We start from the raw sequence: 15,304 nt of genomic DNA, 5'->3' as shown, positions 1-15,304 counted from the left end.
ATGGTAGGAAGTGTCAATCTCCGTATGATCGGAATGAGCTTATTGGGGCCTGAGATGATAGCTGAAACTTCCGAACAAGTCAAGAAAATCTGGGATAGAATGCTCACTGCTCACTGCTTATTGCCGTCAGAAAAGTTACCTCGATCATAGGCGTAAGCCCTTAGAGTTTGAGAAAGGAGACCATGTATTCCTTAAGGTTACTCCAACAACAAGAGTAGGCAGAGCGATTTAAACAAAGAATCTGAATCCTCGATACATCGGTTCATTTCAGATTCTTGATCGGGTTAGACCGGTGGCATATCGGATAGCTCTGCCACCTCACATTTCGAACCTGCACGACATATTTCACGTGTCACAGCTTCAAAAGTACAGTCTTGATGCAAGTCATGTGTTATAACCTAAATATGTTCAATTAAGGGAAGATTTGACACTCCAGGTGACTCTGGTCAGGATTCACGACATCAGTGTTAAAAAGTTGCACAGAAAAGAAGTTTCATTAGTCAAAGTAGCGTGGAGGCGGGCCGTTATTGAGGAGCATACATGGGAACTTGAGTCGGACATGCAAATAGACTACCGGCACCTATTCTCGGGTAACTGAATTCGAATTTTATGGGCAAAATTCCGATTTCGGTGGGTAGAATATAAAATCCGGTTAATTAACGAATAATTAACCAACAAATTAAAACTTATTCTAGAAAATTAGAAAGTGGAATTTTATAGTTTAATATGATAGAAAAAATTAAAACAAGAATTTCGACACTAATTTTAAAGAATTTGGCCTAACCCAATAGCCAATTAAGTGAAGGGAACATCCCTTCCTTCCCCACATGAAACACAAACACGCTGAAAGGGAAAGGGGAGCTTGAAACCCTTGCCCTCATTCAATTCAAAATTCATTTGATCATAACTTTTGATCCGGAGCACCGATTGCCGCACCGTTTATGGCCATGCAACCGAGGCGTCGAGCTCTACAAAGCCCATAACTCTATTTAAGAGGTAAGCCACGAATCCCTCTCTGAATTCCCAGCACTTGAATTCAAAATTATTGGGTAAAATGTGTTGAGATTTTGAGTTTTTGATGTTATAGGATCCAATTAGCTTGAGGAGAAAGCTTAATCTTGCCTCTTTGATCCTTGGATATAGTAAGATTCTAAACCCTAAGTCAAATACTTGAGTTGTTGTGATTAGATATTGAGTTTGTATGTATGGGTTCATATTATGTATGCTAGACAAGGTATATATGTAAATGGATTGGAGCTTGATAGAGATTTTGGGAGCTTGAGGTGATTTGCAAGCTAAAAATCTGATCTTGGAGGTGTTGGAGTCTCGAAAGTTAAGGAAGAGTTGAATTGGAGGTGTTCCGAGTTGAGCGAAGAATCGGCCAAGGTATGGTTTTGGTTTTTTGTATCTAAAATGTAATGTAATGTGAAAACTTAGGCTAGAGACCCTAGGATAGGAATCAAATTTGAGATGTAATTGATTGGTTATAATAGGTTGTATGGATTATGTGGTTATTGTTTTTCTGAAGGAGGAATTGATGTCCTTGTTGATGATGCATGTGATTTGTGTATGATGATATTTGGCAAGTATAAAGGTTGAGTTGAAGCTAAAATTATGCTTGATATGGGTTTTGTATGTTGAACATTCTGGAATTGGAAGTCTTGGTTGTGAGGTTTGATGAAAATGGAAGGTTGGAAATTGATAATGTATATTGTGAATTGTGAACTTGGATTATTGAGTTAAGATTGATGAAATAGAGAATTGATGTGTTGTGGAATGAATAAGGAAGTTAGATTGTAGTTAAGGTTGAATTAGTAAGGTTTTGGTTGAATTAAAAAAGGTTTGAAAAAAGTATGTTCTGAAAATTGAGATTTATTGGTTTTGGTAAAAAGTGTGATTTTTGCCAACTTTGGCAAAGCATAACATGATCTCCGGACCTTCGATTTATGTCAAACTTGTTTAGAAATAAAATTTGGTTTGAGATGTTTATGCCGTTGAAAGAATGGAAGAAAAATGTTTTAAAATGAGAAAGTTATGCTTGATCAAAGTTTGGTGTGCAAGCTAAAAATTTTGGATTTAGCAGCTTTTTGAAGCTGTTACAATGTATGTGTACGCATAAATTCTCATATGCATACATGTGCCTCGGGTTGGCCCATACGTGTACGCGAAAATGGAAATGCGTACGCGAAATAGGCCAAAACGCACATGATGCACGGAAATTTGTATCGCTACAAATTTTCCTCGGCAAGTAGATCGAATTGTCGTCAAGTAAAAACCCACAATAGAATGTGGTCGAATCCCACAGGGAGTGATTGGTTGAGCAACTTTAATTAGAGGAATGTTCTAGTTTATCTTAGCAAGATTGGATTTAGAATTACAGAAAATTAAATGGCGGAAAAAGTGAATAGCAAGAAATGTAAATAACTGAAAGTAAATGGCAGAATGTAAAGTGCAGAAATTTAAATTGTAGAAACTTAAATAGGAATGGGGTGATGAAGATCAAAGTAAACAACAGAATATAGAGAATGGGAAAGATCAGAAGTAGGGAAGCTCATTGGGCTTAGGAGATGTTGCATTCTCCGGATCAAGTTCATTCTCATCTCTTCCTCAATCCATGTATTCATTGATCTCTTGGCAATCCTAGGTGATTGAACCCCAATTCCTTGGCAATTCAATTACTCTAAGCTTGAACAATTGCCTAATTCCTTGATCTAATTGCCCATGGGAAGAGATGAAGTGCGATCACTGATTATACCACATGTTTTTCTAGATTAAAGTATTGGTAGGATTATATGTCACTATATCCATCCAACCCCTAACCCAGTGTAACATGAGAAAGCATTTCTAGCATGATTTTTCCGCATTCCTCTTCCAAGGTTTAGAGGAAATCCAAGTATGAGTAATTTCTCTTCCGAGACAATTACCCGATTAGATGAAGATCGAAAGCTTTTAAGCAAATCAAGAGAATAGAAAGAAGAAGAAGAATAAAAACTATAATTGATCCATTGAATTACAACAGAGCTCCCTAACCCAATCAAGAGGGTTTCAGTTGTTTATAGCTCTGGGAATAGAAAGTGAAAATGAAAAGTGCATTGCAAAAGTAATCTGAATTACAGAGAAAGTAGAATACAGAGTGTTTACAATCCTGGAACCCCCAGGTCCTAATCCCATTTCTAGTTCAAATCTACCCCTATATATACTACTTCTTTGATCTTCGGTTAAGTCTGCAAGTCTCTGGATGTGAGCCTTTGAGCTCAGTTGAAGCAGTTGTGATCTAAGTGGGCTTAGCTCATTTTGCTGGAGGAGCTTGAGTCAGGTATCATTCACGTTAGTCCAGGCGTTAGTGTGGCTAACATCAAGTATAAAATCCTGGTTCAAAGACGTTAGTGACACTAACTTTGTCATTAACGTCCCAACCCCTTTGAATTACGTTAACTCTACCATTAGTGGCACTAACGTTGCCACTAACGTAGCCTTTCCTAACCCTTGAACCATTAACGTCAAGACCATCATTTTCTCCATGTTAATGGCCTATGTTAGTGGTGTTAACGTGGCCATTAATGTAGGCATGCCTTGGCTCGAAGTCGTTTGTAGTGTTAACTTCACCACTAACATTGCAAACTTGCATGTTAGTGGCACTAACGTGGGTTTCTTGGCCATTTCTAACGTTAGTAGTAAAGTTAACACCACTAACGTTGCAACTCATTCCTTTATTCCACGTTAATGCCCACGTTAGTGGCACTAACGTGGGCTTATGATGGCATTCCTCACATTAGTGGTGAAGTTAACACCACTAATGTTGCAACTCTTTCTTTCTCCACATTAGTGCCCACGCTAGTGGCACTAACGTGGGCTTATGTGGCCTTCGAAGACGTTAGTGGTGCTAACTTCACCACTAACGTTGCAAGCTTCCCATTCCTCTACGTTAGTGGCACTAACGTGGCTCACATCTGCTTCTTTTTGCCTAAAATCAAACAAACAAAGTGCATCAAAGTCTTGTTCTTGATCATGAGATGATGCGTCATTCATTTCATCATTGAACCTTTGCATTATTCTCATGAAATTGTTCAAAATTCACAATATTTGCTTGAATTTAAGTGTAAAGGCATATTCAACCAATTACTTGCTTATTTCCTAAGAAATTGCATGAAACAAACTTAAATCACACAAAAAATGGCTAGTAAAACTAGCCATGATGCCCTGGCATTAGCACACTCACGCGTATGCATGGCCCACGTGTACGCGTGACCTGGGATTTTTATGTACACGAAAATTCTCATACACGGCCAGTCATTTCGGGTTGGTGCGAATGCGTACGCATGTATGGCAATGCGTACGCGTGACCTTGTTTTCAGCAAATATGAGTTTTGTATTTTTCAAACAATTTTCAAACCTCTAAGCCTCTAATTATCCTTTTTGTTTTAAATCTTAATAGTATGCCTAGTAATGAGAAGAAACTAGGAAATATGGTAACTTGTGGATGAAGTAACGGGAGAATTAATGATGAAACATGATTAATGATGATTGTATGCATTGCTGAGGATGATGGTGGAAGTGTTGTATATCCCATGAGCCGAAGGGCTGTGTTTATTAATGAATTATGGCTGGTAGAAGATTGTATTATGAGCCGAATGGCTGTATTAATGTTGATTTTGGCTATGTACGAATGCATATATGCTTATTGATTGAAATGTAATTGTTGCACTTCCCCTATCTGAGATACGAGTTTCCTGGGTGAAAGTAGTGGCTAGCCACCACGTGCTCCAGGTTGAGAACTTGATACTTTACTGACCCTATGTCGTAAGTGTGGCCGAACACTGTGAAAGTTCCGGATGAGCTCATCCCTGTGGATAAACAACTTTATGGGTGTTGTATATATATTGAAAATTATGATTGTGAATAACTCAAGTTGAGGATGCACAACAGAGGAACAATCCAATGGTTAGCTACCAGGACTTGTCGGATCGGCTTTATAATCGACAGAGGAGACTCATTAGCCACTAGGATAGGCATGCATCATATGCATTTATATGTTTGTTTGGTGTGATTTGTTTGGAATGCCTAACTGACTGCATAATTACTTGCTACTTATTTAACTACCGTATCTGTTCCCTATTTGTGATTTCCTTGCTTGACATAATTGTGTTTGCAATATCCAAATTTTCGATGGCGGTTGGGAGGTTCGAAGAAGTTGGAAAGGGTTGTTTTAGTTATGTTTATAAGCTTTATTTATATATTGGAAGTTTTAGGACTGCCTTCGGCTTTTCCAGGACATTATATGTTAGATATGTGGACAATGTTACCATGCTAAGAACCTCCGGTTCTCACGCATGCAGCTTTTGTGGTTTTCAGATGCAGGACGTGAGGCTCCTCGTGAAGGTCCTTATCTTTTAGGGCTCTTTTTGGTTATAGGTATTTGCATAGATACTTAATATCTCCACTGTTTATATATATACTGTATTAACTCCTCTTAGAGGTTATTTTGGAGAATTAGGTTTTGTAATATATCCTTTGGGCATCTTTTTGGGTTTTATATACATATATACGTATGTCTACTTATATGCTCGGGCCAGTTACCTTCCTAAATCGAGTTTTGAGCTTTAATATCTGTATTTTTGGCACTCTTCTATATATGTATCCACGCTAGTTATCTTTTACCTCACCGTGCTTACGTTATTACACTTGGGAGTGTTTTTTTTTTCAAATTTAACGAATTTGCTTAACCCCTTTTCTTTAAAGGCTCTTAGCTACAAAAAATATTTTTTTTTCACATTACTATAAATACTAAATCTTATTTTTAGAGGTCGTAATACCTCACCATCTCCGTCTTATGACTTAAGCATAAGGCTCTGCGTGGTAGGGTGTTACAGACTCCATATACTATCATATATCATTGAAAATTTCTAGATGTCTAATTTCTAATGTCGCTAGAAGCACGCCATTCATATCTCTGTAACTTAAAAATATTTTCCTAAGAAGGTGAAGAGGTCAGCTGGCGCCTCTCCAGGGACATGCTTTGCTCACTTCACGTTTTAGGCGCCACTATTGGCGTTGGAAATGCCACTTTAGGTGCTTAAACTATGGTTGGCCCTGAAGAAGAAGGATTGGGCGTTTTAGATGCCAGTTAAGGGCGTTTTAAATGTCAATGCTCTACTCATCTTGTGTTTTTCGAGGGTAAATTGCAACCTCATATCCATTGTCCACTATAAAGCATTATATATGGTTGGAAAGCTCTTGAATTCTACTTTCTAATGACACTAGAATCACCTCATTTGGAGCTTTGTAGCTCTAGTTATTTATGTTAGAGTATGGATAGGTCAGGTTGCCAAGTATAAAGGTTGAGATTGGGGCACCAAGTTGGTGCCCGCTGGAGGTCAAATACATGGCTTTTTCAACGCCCTTAGCCCACGTTGCCAACGCAAAGAATGAGCTAGTTTTGGGGCACCAAGTTGGTGCCCCCTAAAAGTTAAGTAAGTGACGTTTTAGATGCCCTTAACCCACATGCACACACCAAATAGAATGTCGCATTGGGCACCAGGTTTGGTGCCCCTTGAGGGTGAACTTGTGGCATTTCAAGCGCCACCTTTGAAGTTGGAAATGCCAAGGAATGAAGCAACATTGGGGTGTTACATTATGACTCGAGAAAACTTATGACTTATGATTTGAGTATAAGGATTTGAATATTAGGGTGTTACATTATGGTATCAGAGTAGTTCGTCCTCGTGAGCCCGAGGGAAGGACTGCTTATGGTTTAATGCATACTTTGAGTCTGTGCCTGTGCTAGTTTGGGTATCTAGTTGATACGTCTAGCATGAAGTTCATGAGTGTACCTTTGGTAATTTGAAGCACTTAACTTGAGATATTGAGGCTGATCACCTTGATATCGCTTGTTTGGTGTGGACAGGACCCAAATGGCATCTCATGGACATGAGCGAGGTCCTCGGGGAGGAGTTCCCAAGAATGAACTAATGGGGGAATGCTGAGATAGGAATCTTGGCAGTGATCTATGTGAGATTAGCGTGATGATTTTAGATTATTGAGTAAAATACTTGGAGGTGAATAGTTGATTGGATGATTTGTTTAATTAGGCTTGAATTGATTAGACATTGATGATTTAGAGTAGAGGGGACTTGTAATTGGCATTAGTATAGTTTGGATTTGAATTAGAATGATGGTTTATGGGATTAAACACTAGTATAGGAATTGGAGAATGACTAATTGATAGGCAACTAATATTATAGGTTTTTAACGATTAGGTAATGTGAGTATGGATCGAGGGTTTTTAAGAGGTTAGGATTTAGTCTTAGGATAAGTGCAAGGATTATCCCGTTCAGGTTAAGAAAGCTTAGAAGTGGACCTAGGTTTTGTGATCTGATATGGGAATATGACGTGAATACCTGATTGGATTCTTGGTGGTTAATAATCAAAGTGACACAACAGAAGCTTGCGGAAGCGTTGATGTAGTAAAAATAGGATAGTGAGGAATAGTAGAATGCGATGAGAAATATTTTAAGCTTCAATACGTGATGGATTTAGTTAATTTATGTAAATGATGATTTTCAGATAATTAAGCTTGATTTTGGCGAAAGATTTGGCTGGTTCCGAAAGGGTTGTGGCAACGAAGGTAGGTGTGTAATTGGTTTCGGTGGAAGATTAGAAATACTTAGTTTTGAATGACGAATCCGAGATGTTGAATTGGAATGCTAAGTTGGTGTTGCTACTAGATTAAGTGAAAATATAAAAGGTAGAAAATTTCGACTTAAGAAAGTTCCATTGATATTGGTAAGGGTTTAAGGAGTTTGGAAAATTTTAAGTCATGATTTTTATTAAGAGTTATAGTGGGTCTTATGAAAGGGATGGTACACGTGATATTAGGTTTGCTAAAGTTAGAAGTAAGACTTGAAATTCATTAAGTTGTGAGGGAGGTTCTATCAACCACTGTTAAGGATTCGGAGGATTTTGGTAATGCTAAGTTAATACTTCATTTAGAAGTTACATGAAGTTTAAGCAAGGTGCTTTTGAAGCAACTAAATTTTGAGGGCAAAATTTTAAATAAAGTGGGTAGGATGTAAAACTACTAAAAAATGAAAATTAAATAAATAATAAAGTGAATATGGGTGAATAGATTCAGAAAATTTAGCAATCGGAATTTGATAATTTAAATATGATATTTAGACTTAGCGGATTTTTCTGAGTCAGATAACACGGTTTTCGGCGTAAAACGTAAAGTGGCATTTTAGATGGCAGTACTGGCTTAAGTATACCCGGTACTGCGTCTGGGAAAATTAATTATGAGTAAAGAGGGTAAAAAAGTTAAAATTTAATTTGGGGAAAGTAAAAATGAGTCAAAGTGAATTAAAACGCCAATCTTAAAGGTTTTGGCCCAAAATTGGACCAACGGGCAAAACCAGTTGGATTGAGTCCATATTAGGCCCACGCCCAACATATATATTCATCATTAATGAGCTTTCAGCTCATTTTCTTCAAAGAAAGAGAGAGAGAGAGAGAGAGCTCAGATTGAGAAGAGAGGGAGAAAGGGTTTTGGTGACACTATTCATCACCAATTTCAAATCACTATAACTTTTGATTCGGAGCTCCGATTGACGAGTCGTTTGCAGCCACACGTCACTCTCAATGAGCTCTTCAAGTATATCTAGGTTTTATGGTGACTATTTTTCTCTCCTCTACCCAGTTTCATTTTTTCCCTTTCATTTTGAATTTAGTTTGGGTTTTAAGGAAATCTTGTGGTCTTGGTTGTTTAGGAGTGCTCTAGTATGAGCCATTGAAGTATTTCTCAATAAATTCCATGGGTTAAGGTAAGGAACCCTCCAAACTTTATGATTTATCAATTTTATGAACCCTAGATTAATGTACATTGGTTATGTTTGTGTTGTTAGGTGAATTTAGAGCACCTAGAACAAGGTATTAGTGGCTAAAAGCTTATTGGTGTTGATTGGGAGCCTTGGAAGCTTGAGTTGTGATGTGTTAGGTGTGAACCACTGTCATTAAGGTACGGTTTAAGTTTCATTTAAGTACCGTGTGGTGTAATGTGAATTTCTAGGTTAAATTCCCCTAGGATTAAGTTTGAGTTTAGTATCTGAATGGAGTTGCTATGTGTAGAAGCCATGTTGTGATAATTGACGCTTTGGATGATGCATTGTTGTTGTGTTGATTGAAATTGGTTTTGGAAAGTGAATTATATGGTTTTGAGTTTATGTATGTTGATTTAATGAAATATTGGGCTAGAGGCTATAAATTTGGGCCGGAGGCCGGAAAGAGGTAAGGACGGTAAGTGATGGTTGATGATTGGTAATTTGATGGTGTTAATGATTGAGATTAGATAATATGTATGTTGGTTAGTAATTTTGAGGTGGGGATTGATGCTATTATGAATAATGTGTTAAATCTTGTAAATGAGGTTGCGAAAATGATGATGATGATGTATATTGTGTTGAATTGAATGTGGAATGGTTGAGTTTGGTTGTTAGTTGGCATGAGGAGGTTGATGGTGTTGATGATGTATTGAATGAATAATGATGCTATGTTAATGTTTGAGTATAGAATTATGTTAGGTTATCAGTTCTTGGGGTTGAAGTTGATGAGTAAGTATATTGGTGGGTTGTGAAATTAACGAGAAGGGCTGAGATTGAGTTTAATTTGTTTTGGGATGGTTAAAACTTGGAATGTTAGTTTGAGTAGGAATATGTGGTAAAAATAGAGGTTGTTTTTATGAAACACTTGATTTTTGAATGAAATTTGGTGGTCCATAACTTAAGGATCAAATTTTGGTTTTGAATAAAACTTATTTCAAATCAAAGATAATTCCAAGGGCTTTAAAATGGTATAAAGTTTGTGGAAATCGGAATTTTATAGAGGAAGTTATGGATGTTGAAAAACGGGTGTAGAAATCTGATTTAAATAAGTTGTAGAATTTTTTAAAGTACTTATATGTGCGCAGGCACACTGCTGTGTAGACGCGTCGAGCAGTATCTATGTTTTGGCTCGTGCGTACACACAAGCCGTGTGCGCGCGTGCACCTTGTGGTTTTCAGAAAACGTGCGTATGCATACTACTGTGCGCACGCACACACAGGGATATGCTTGCTGTTGAGTGCGTCCGCACATCCTGGAGCGTACGTACACCTTTGAAAGTTTGCACAAGTGTGCGTACGCACACATCCTGTTTTTCAGTAACATGTATTTTGTGATTCTAAACATGATCTTGAACTTCTAAACCTCTATTTTTACTCCTTTCACTACAAGAAAATAAGCTTTCTGCCACGCTTCAAAAGCGTGCCGAAAAGTGCAAAAAAGCGTGCCGATAGATTTTCACCACGCTTTTTGAGCTTTTTAACACGCTTTTGAAAGGTCACATCCACCAGCGTGCCGTTTGCTCTATCGCCACACTTTTGTGGATCTATCGGCACGCTTTTTTGTTGGGACGCTTTCACCTATTGGCACACTTAAAAAGCGTGGCCATAGGTCTTAACCTATAGCTACGGTTGAGAAGCGTACCGAAAAGTGTACATATCGCTATGCTTTTGGAAGCGTGCCCAATGGAGTGGTTTTGGCTACCCTTCGAAAGCGTGCCAATAGGGGATGATATGGCTACACTTTTTAAGCATGCCAATATGAGAAAATATGGCTATGCCTGATAAGCGTGGCTGTTGATGATTACGAAAAGATATGGCGACGCTTAAAAAGCGTGCCAAAAGCAAAAAATATGACAATCAGTTAGATCAAAATACTTATAGCTATACTTGTTTATGAATCTTCCTAATTAAACATTGCAAAATTGATATATAAATTTACATCATAATTTGAATGACTAATTTAAACAAAGGAATTTTTTATATAATTTTAAATTAACCAATCCAACATACATAAACTTTCATCACATTTGTCAACAAAAAAAATAAAATTTATTATTTGAAGAACAAGAAAACAGTTCGTGTGAAGACCAAAACAGCTTTAGCTCATTGACACCTTTCACAAGCTCTGATATGGGTAACTCTACACCTTCCTCATCAATGACCAAAACCACTGTTTCAGCTGCCTCCTTAGGTGAAGCTTGAACCTCCTAGAATATAAAATAAATAAAATCAGATGATGCATTGAATCAGTTGAAATACATCCACAATCAAAAGGAACACTCATAATTCTTGAAAAAAGCATGTATGAAGGATATTCTTAATGCAGGCTTCCCTATAAGCATTTAAGAATCAGTTTTCTCTTAATGCATAATAATACACAGAACCTTCTTAATATGCTAATCAATTCCAGTTCATACCTCAAACACAATGCTCCAAATGCATTTGCAAAATACATGAGATCATAAAAAAATGCACAACATGTCATAGACTACTTTCAAAATTTTATTGCCGAAATAGTTTGAATCAAAGTATCCAACAAAAAATGAATCTCTATTCTCTAAATCTATAAAACCAAGTTAACTAATTCCATGATTAATGTGATAGTCATCATTCAACTAGTTGGATTTCATTCATCAATCCCTGCTTAATTAACTAATAATTAAGAACATTGAGAAATACCTAAGTCGATATGCATTTGAAAAATCATTCCCAATCATATCTAAAGCACTTCAGCACTTTCAATGCAATGGTAATCGACTCATTGATTCATTAATTCAGGGGGAATAAATGAAGAATCATTTACAAACATCGTGATTATCCACAAAAGAATAAAAGTGAAAAGAGGGAAACCAAGAAAAGGGGGGGCAGGAATAATCACCTTTCAAAGGTGGCCTTGGAGAACCAGAATGCAGAATTGTTTGGAGGGAGAAGCTTAATTGAGTATCCATCTTTAGAGATCCCATCTTTCACAAACTTGAGGTGAGAAACAAAAGGCTTAAACAACCCTGAAGCTATTTTCTCATGAACACCACCACAAAACACTACCAGCTCACATCTACAGAGAAAAAGGATCAAACCCAAAATTCCAAAACCCATCCACTAATCATGGAAACCAAAAAAGATTAATTCTTGAGATCATAGAAATTCTGGCTGTGATTTCTCTTTTAATATAAATAGATTGCACGTGTGAATTGCTTCAGTTTAGCAGAAATTAAGCCAAGATACCAAAGTTGAGTGACGGTACCACGTTACCTATTTATTTATACTGTAAAATGCTTGTCTAGTTTACCGGTAGTAGATGTACTCAAGTAATTAAGTGTAAAGCATAGTAAAACACATAAGCTCAAATCTACAAAGAACCAATTAGGATTTTTTCATGTGATAGTTTACAAAGAACCAATTATCTCTTACTATATGCTACTAAAAGAAGTATAGCCCTCATTTGTTAGCAACATATATATAAAAGTAAATACTGGTAAACCAGAAGAAGACAAATTTTGTATTAAGAAACCCGGAGAGGAGTAGGTGTTATCCAAACATACCCGTTCTTTCATCTAATTACATCACAAAATTAATTATGTAGCATTCCCTTTAATTTGTTATTTTACTATAGACCTTGTCATCATGTGTACATAAAGCTACACAAGCTTAAAGACAAGTTGTTAGGCTTTGAAGTAAAAAAGTTATTCCATCCAGAAATCAAGAGCAAGCAACGTCGTTATAGTGATCAAGAAAAGGAGCATATATAAAGAGTACAAACGTTTAAAAACAGTTATAATAGTCTATAATTCATACACCACATGTTAAATTTATTGTCATATTTTAATATAACCAATGCATGTCTTTCTCCAATAGAAAAATATGGAAAAAAGATATGAATCAAAAAGAAAGATATGCAAGAAGAGCTTTGAAATATTCAACATTAATCTAAAGTAATGGTTAATCCTAACTTTTGTGTCAATTCTCACATTGAATACTTAATAATTTGAAGACCGACATTGAAGTCAACCTAAGCAGGTGTAAAAGTGTCATTAGGCCAAATCATTGTTTTGTCTAATGAAAAGTAGACCATAGTGCTTAAGAAGTTAATGCAAAAAAGGAATTGATGCAGGTCTAAACAAATAAAAACTCCCAATGATAATTCATAGATTTCAATGCAAGAATACTGTAGGAACCAGGGTCTAATAATGCCTTCTAATAATTAGTTAAGCTTAAGCTTAAACACTTTTGCTTTATACCATGCTCAAAACATTACCTGGTCTTGGTTGGTGTGAGTTGAAACACTACAAGTTTTACAATCTCTTTGTTGTGTAGATCAATGTCTTGTCCTAATCATAATTTGAGGATAATTCTTTAAAAAACGAAGGTCCCACATAGAAAACAAACAAAGAAACCATGTATGACTGTGTACAAAACTGTGTTCAAGATCAAATAATGATTTGAATGCCAAAATTTGATTACACTTACAGTAGTAAGACTGTAGTTATCTCAAAGATGTTCACAGAATGCCAACATTAATGCTGTTGTCCTCCATTACCAAATCAGAAGTAAAATTCAGAATAAGAAATCTGTTCAGAAACAACATTCAAAACAAGAAAAACCAAAACCAAAAATTAGAACCGGTAACAAATAATCATAACAAAGAAATCAAAATAAAAAATAATAACAACCAAGAACAAATAATTAGATCCAAAAAAATTAGAACAAATAATTAAAAATAAAAAAGGTAGAAATTCAACAAATAACTGCAAATAAGAAAAATAGATGCAGAGTTTCAGAGAGCTGGGTGAAGGATGTGTAGAGGAATGCAACTATTTATTACGTTGTACCGCAGAGGACGATAGCGGTTGCAAGTTCCACAGAGGACGACGAGCGACGGGTGAGTTTCGAGGAGGACAACGGGCGACGGCTTCGGAGTGCGACTTTGAGTGACGGGTGAGTTCCGCGGAGGACTTCGGGTGACGACCGCTATGACTGCGAGGGAAAGAAAGGGTGAGCCAGGGACTGTGACGGTGGAGGGGATGAGTGGCGTTGAGGATGAGAGTAGAGAGGGGCCGAGTCTGTGAGGGTTGAGGGAAAGACTGAAATAATGGCGGTGGAGAAAGATGGAGGACGAGGAGAAGTGCTCGAATGCTGAAAATAAGGGAGTGGGAGGCACTACTGCTGCGTGAATTAGGGTTAGGGGAGTGAGATAGAAATGTGAGATTCAAAGGTGATGAACATGAAGGCGAGCTGCTACTGGGTGCGACGGCTTCTTTAGGGTTGAGGTGAATTTGGAAACAAAGTGTATAATGTTATCACTTATAGGTTTAAAAGCGAAAAGTTAGAAAAAACAAAAAAGAGAAGTGTTTGAAAAAAAATGGGTGGAAAACTAAATTTTAGGGGAGGAAACTCTATCGGTACGTTTTTGTAGGGTGCCCAAATAAACATATGATATGGGCACGCTTTAAAAAGGTGACCATTGGAAGACAAATTAAGCGTACCAATTTCTTTCTATGGCGATGTTTTTTAAGCGTGACAAAAAAAAGTGTGACCAAATCACAAATCAGTGGCCACCCTCATAAAAGCATACCGGTTTCCCTCTATGGTCACGCTTTTCAAGTGTGGCAAAAAAAGTATGGGCAAATCACAAATTAATGGCCACCCTCACAAAAGCATGGCCATTGATCACTTTTGGCTACGCTTTAAAAGCGTGGCAAGAAAAAAGTGTCCCGACAGGCCTTTTTTCTTGTAGTGTTTAAACCCGATATATTAGTTTTAAGTGTACTAACGGGATTAAGCTTTGAGAAGGGGGTTGCTTGAAAGTGAAGAAAAGTTTGGAGTGATAAATTGTGGTTGAGGATGTGCTAAATTGATGATGATGTATGATTGATGACAGAGTTGAGAAGGAAAAGAGTTGATCCGTGATGTGATTGGATTGAGAAGTAAATATTGAGGTTGGCGATGACTGAGTATGGCTAGAATGGCTGAGATGGCAAGCTCTGGGTGTGATCCCGCCTGTTAGTTAACTGAAAACTTTATCGGGTGACAAGTTGAGGATGGAGGATTCCCTCTCTTGTTGTGATGTGAATGTGTGGTAAGTTGAGGATGGAGGATTCCCTCTCTTGACGTGGATGTGGGGAAGGTGGAAAGGCACACTCCTTCAATGTGGAAAGGCACTCTCCTTCGTGATACCTCTAAGAGAAGGTGGAAAGGCACTCTCCTTCGTTAAAGTTCCTCCTCGAGATTCACAGCCTAGAGACTATATCCATGTTAGCTACCGAATGTGTCGGGTTCTAGCGATTTAACCGATATGTGAGCTCACGTCCAGTAGGATAGACATACATCATATGCATATGTTTGAATTGTTTGGGTTTGCCTAATTGTACATGTTTCATGATTATTTGCTAATTATCTTACTTGCCTTACTTGTGCATTATTTGTCTGTATTGT

At 37.3% G+C, this 15,304-nt stretch overlaps 1 long non-coding RNA gene across 2 annotated transcripts; it reads right to left on the bottom strand.

Moving 5' to 3' along the window:
* Positions 1–10,831: 10,831 nt before the first annotated feature.
* Positions 10,832–14,167, bottom strand: LOC107465668 (uncharacterized). 2 transcript variants are annotated; one of them, XR_001587432.3, is made up of 5 exons: positions 13,695–14,167; positions 13,340–13,440; positions 13,128–13,200; positions 11,751–11,927; positions 10,832–11,079 (listed from the first exon to the last, which is right to left on the bottom strand). It is a non-coding gene; the product is annotated as an uncharacterized LOC107465668 (long non-coding RNA). The 2 variants fall into 2 exon arrangements; XR_001587430.3 differs by lacking the exon at positions 13,128–13,200 and having other exon boundaries at positions 13,695–14,164.
* Positions 14,168–15,304: the final 1,137 nt, after the last annotated feature.

The sequence above is a fragment of the Arachis duranensis genome, chromosome 9 (assembly GCF_000817695.3).
Source record: "Arachis duranensis cultivar V14167 chromosome 9, aradu.V14167.gnm2.J7QH, whole genome shotgun sequence".
Classification (NCBI taxonomy): domain Eukaryota; kingdom Viridiplantae; phylum Streptophyta; class Magnoliopsida; order Fabales; family Fabaceae; genus Arachis; species Arachis duranensis.
The sequence above is the reverse complement of the archived record's forward strand: the minus strand, read 5'-3'. Positions and strand labels throughout refer to the sequence as shown.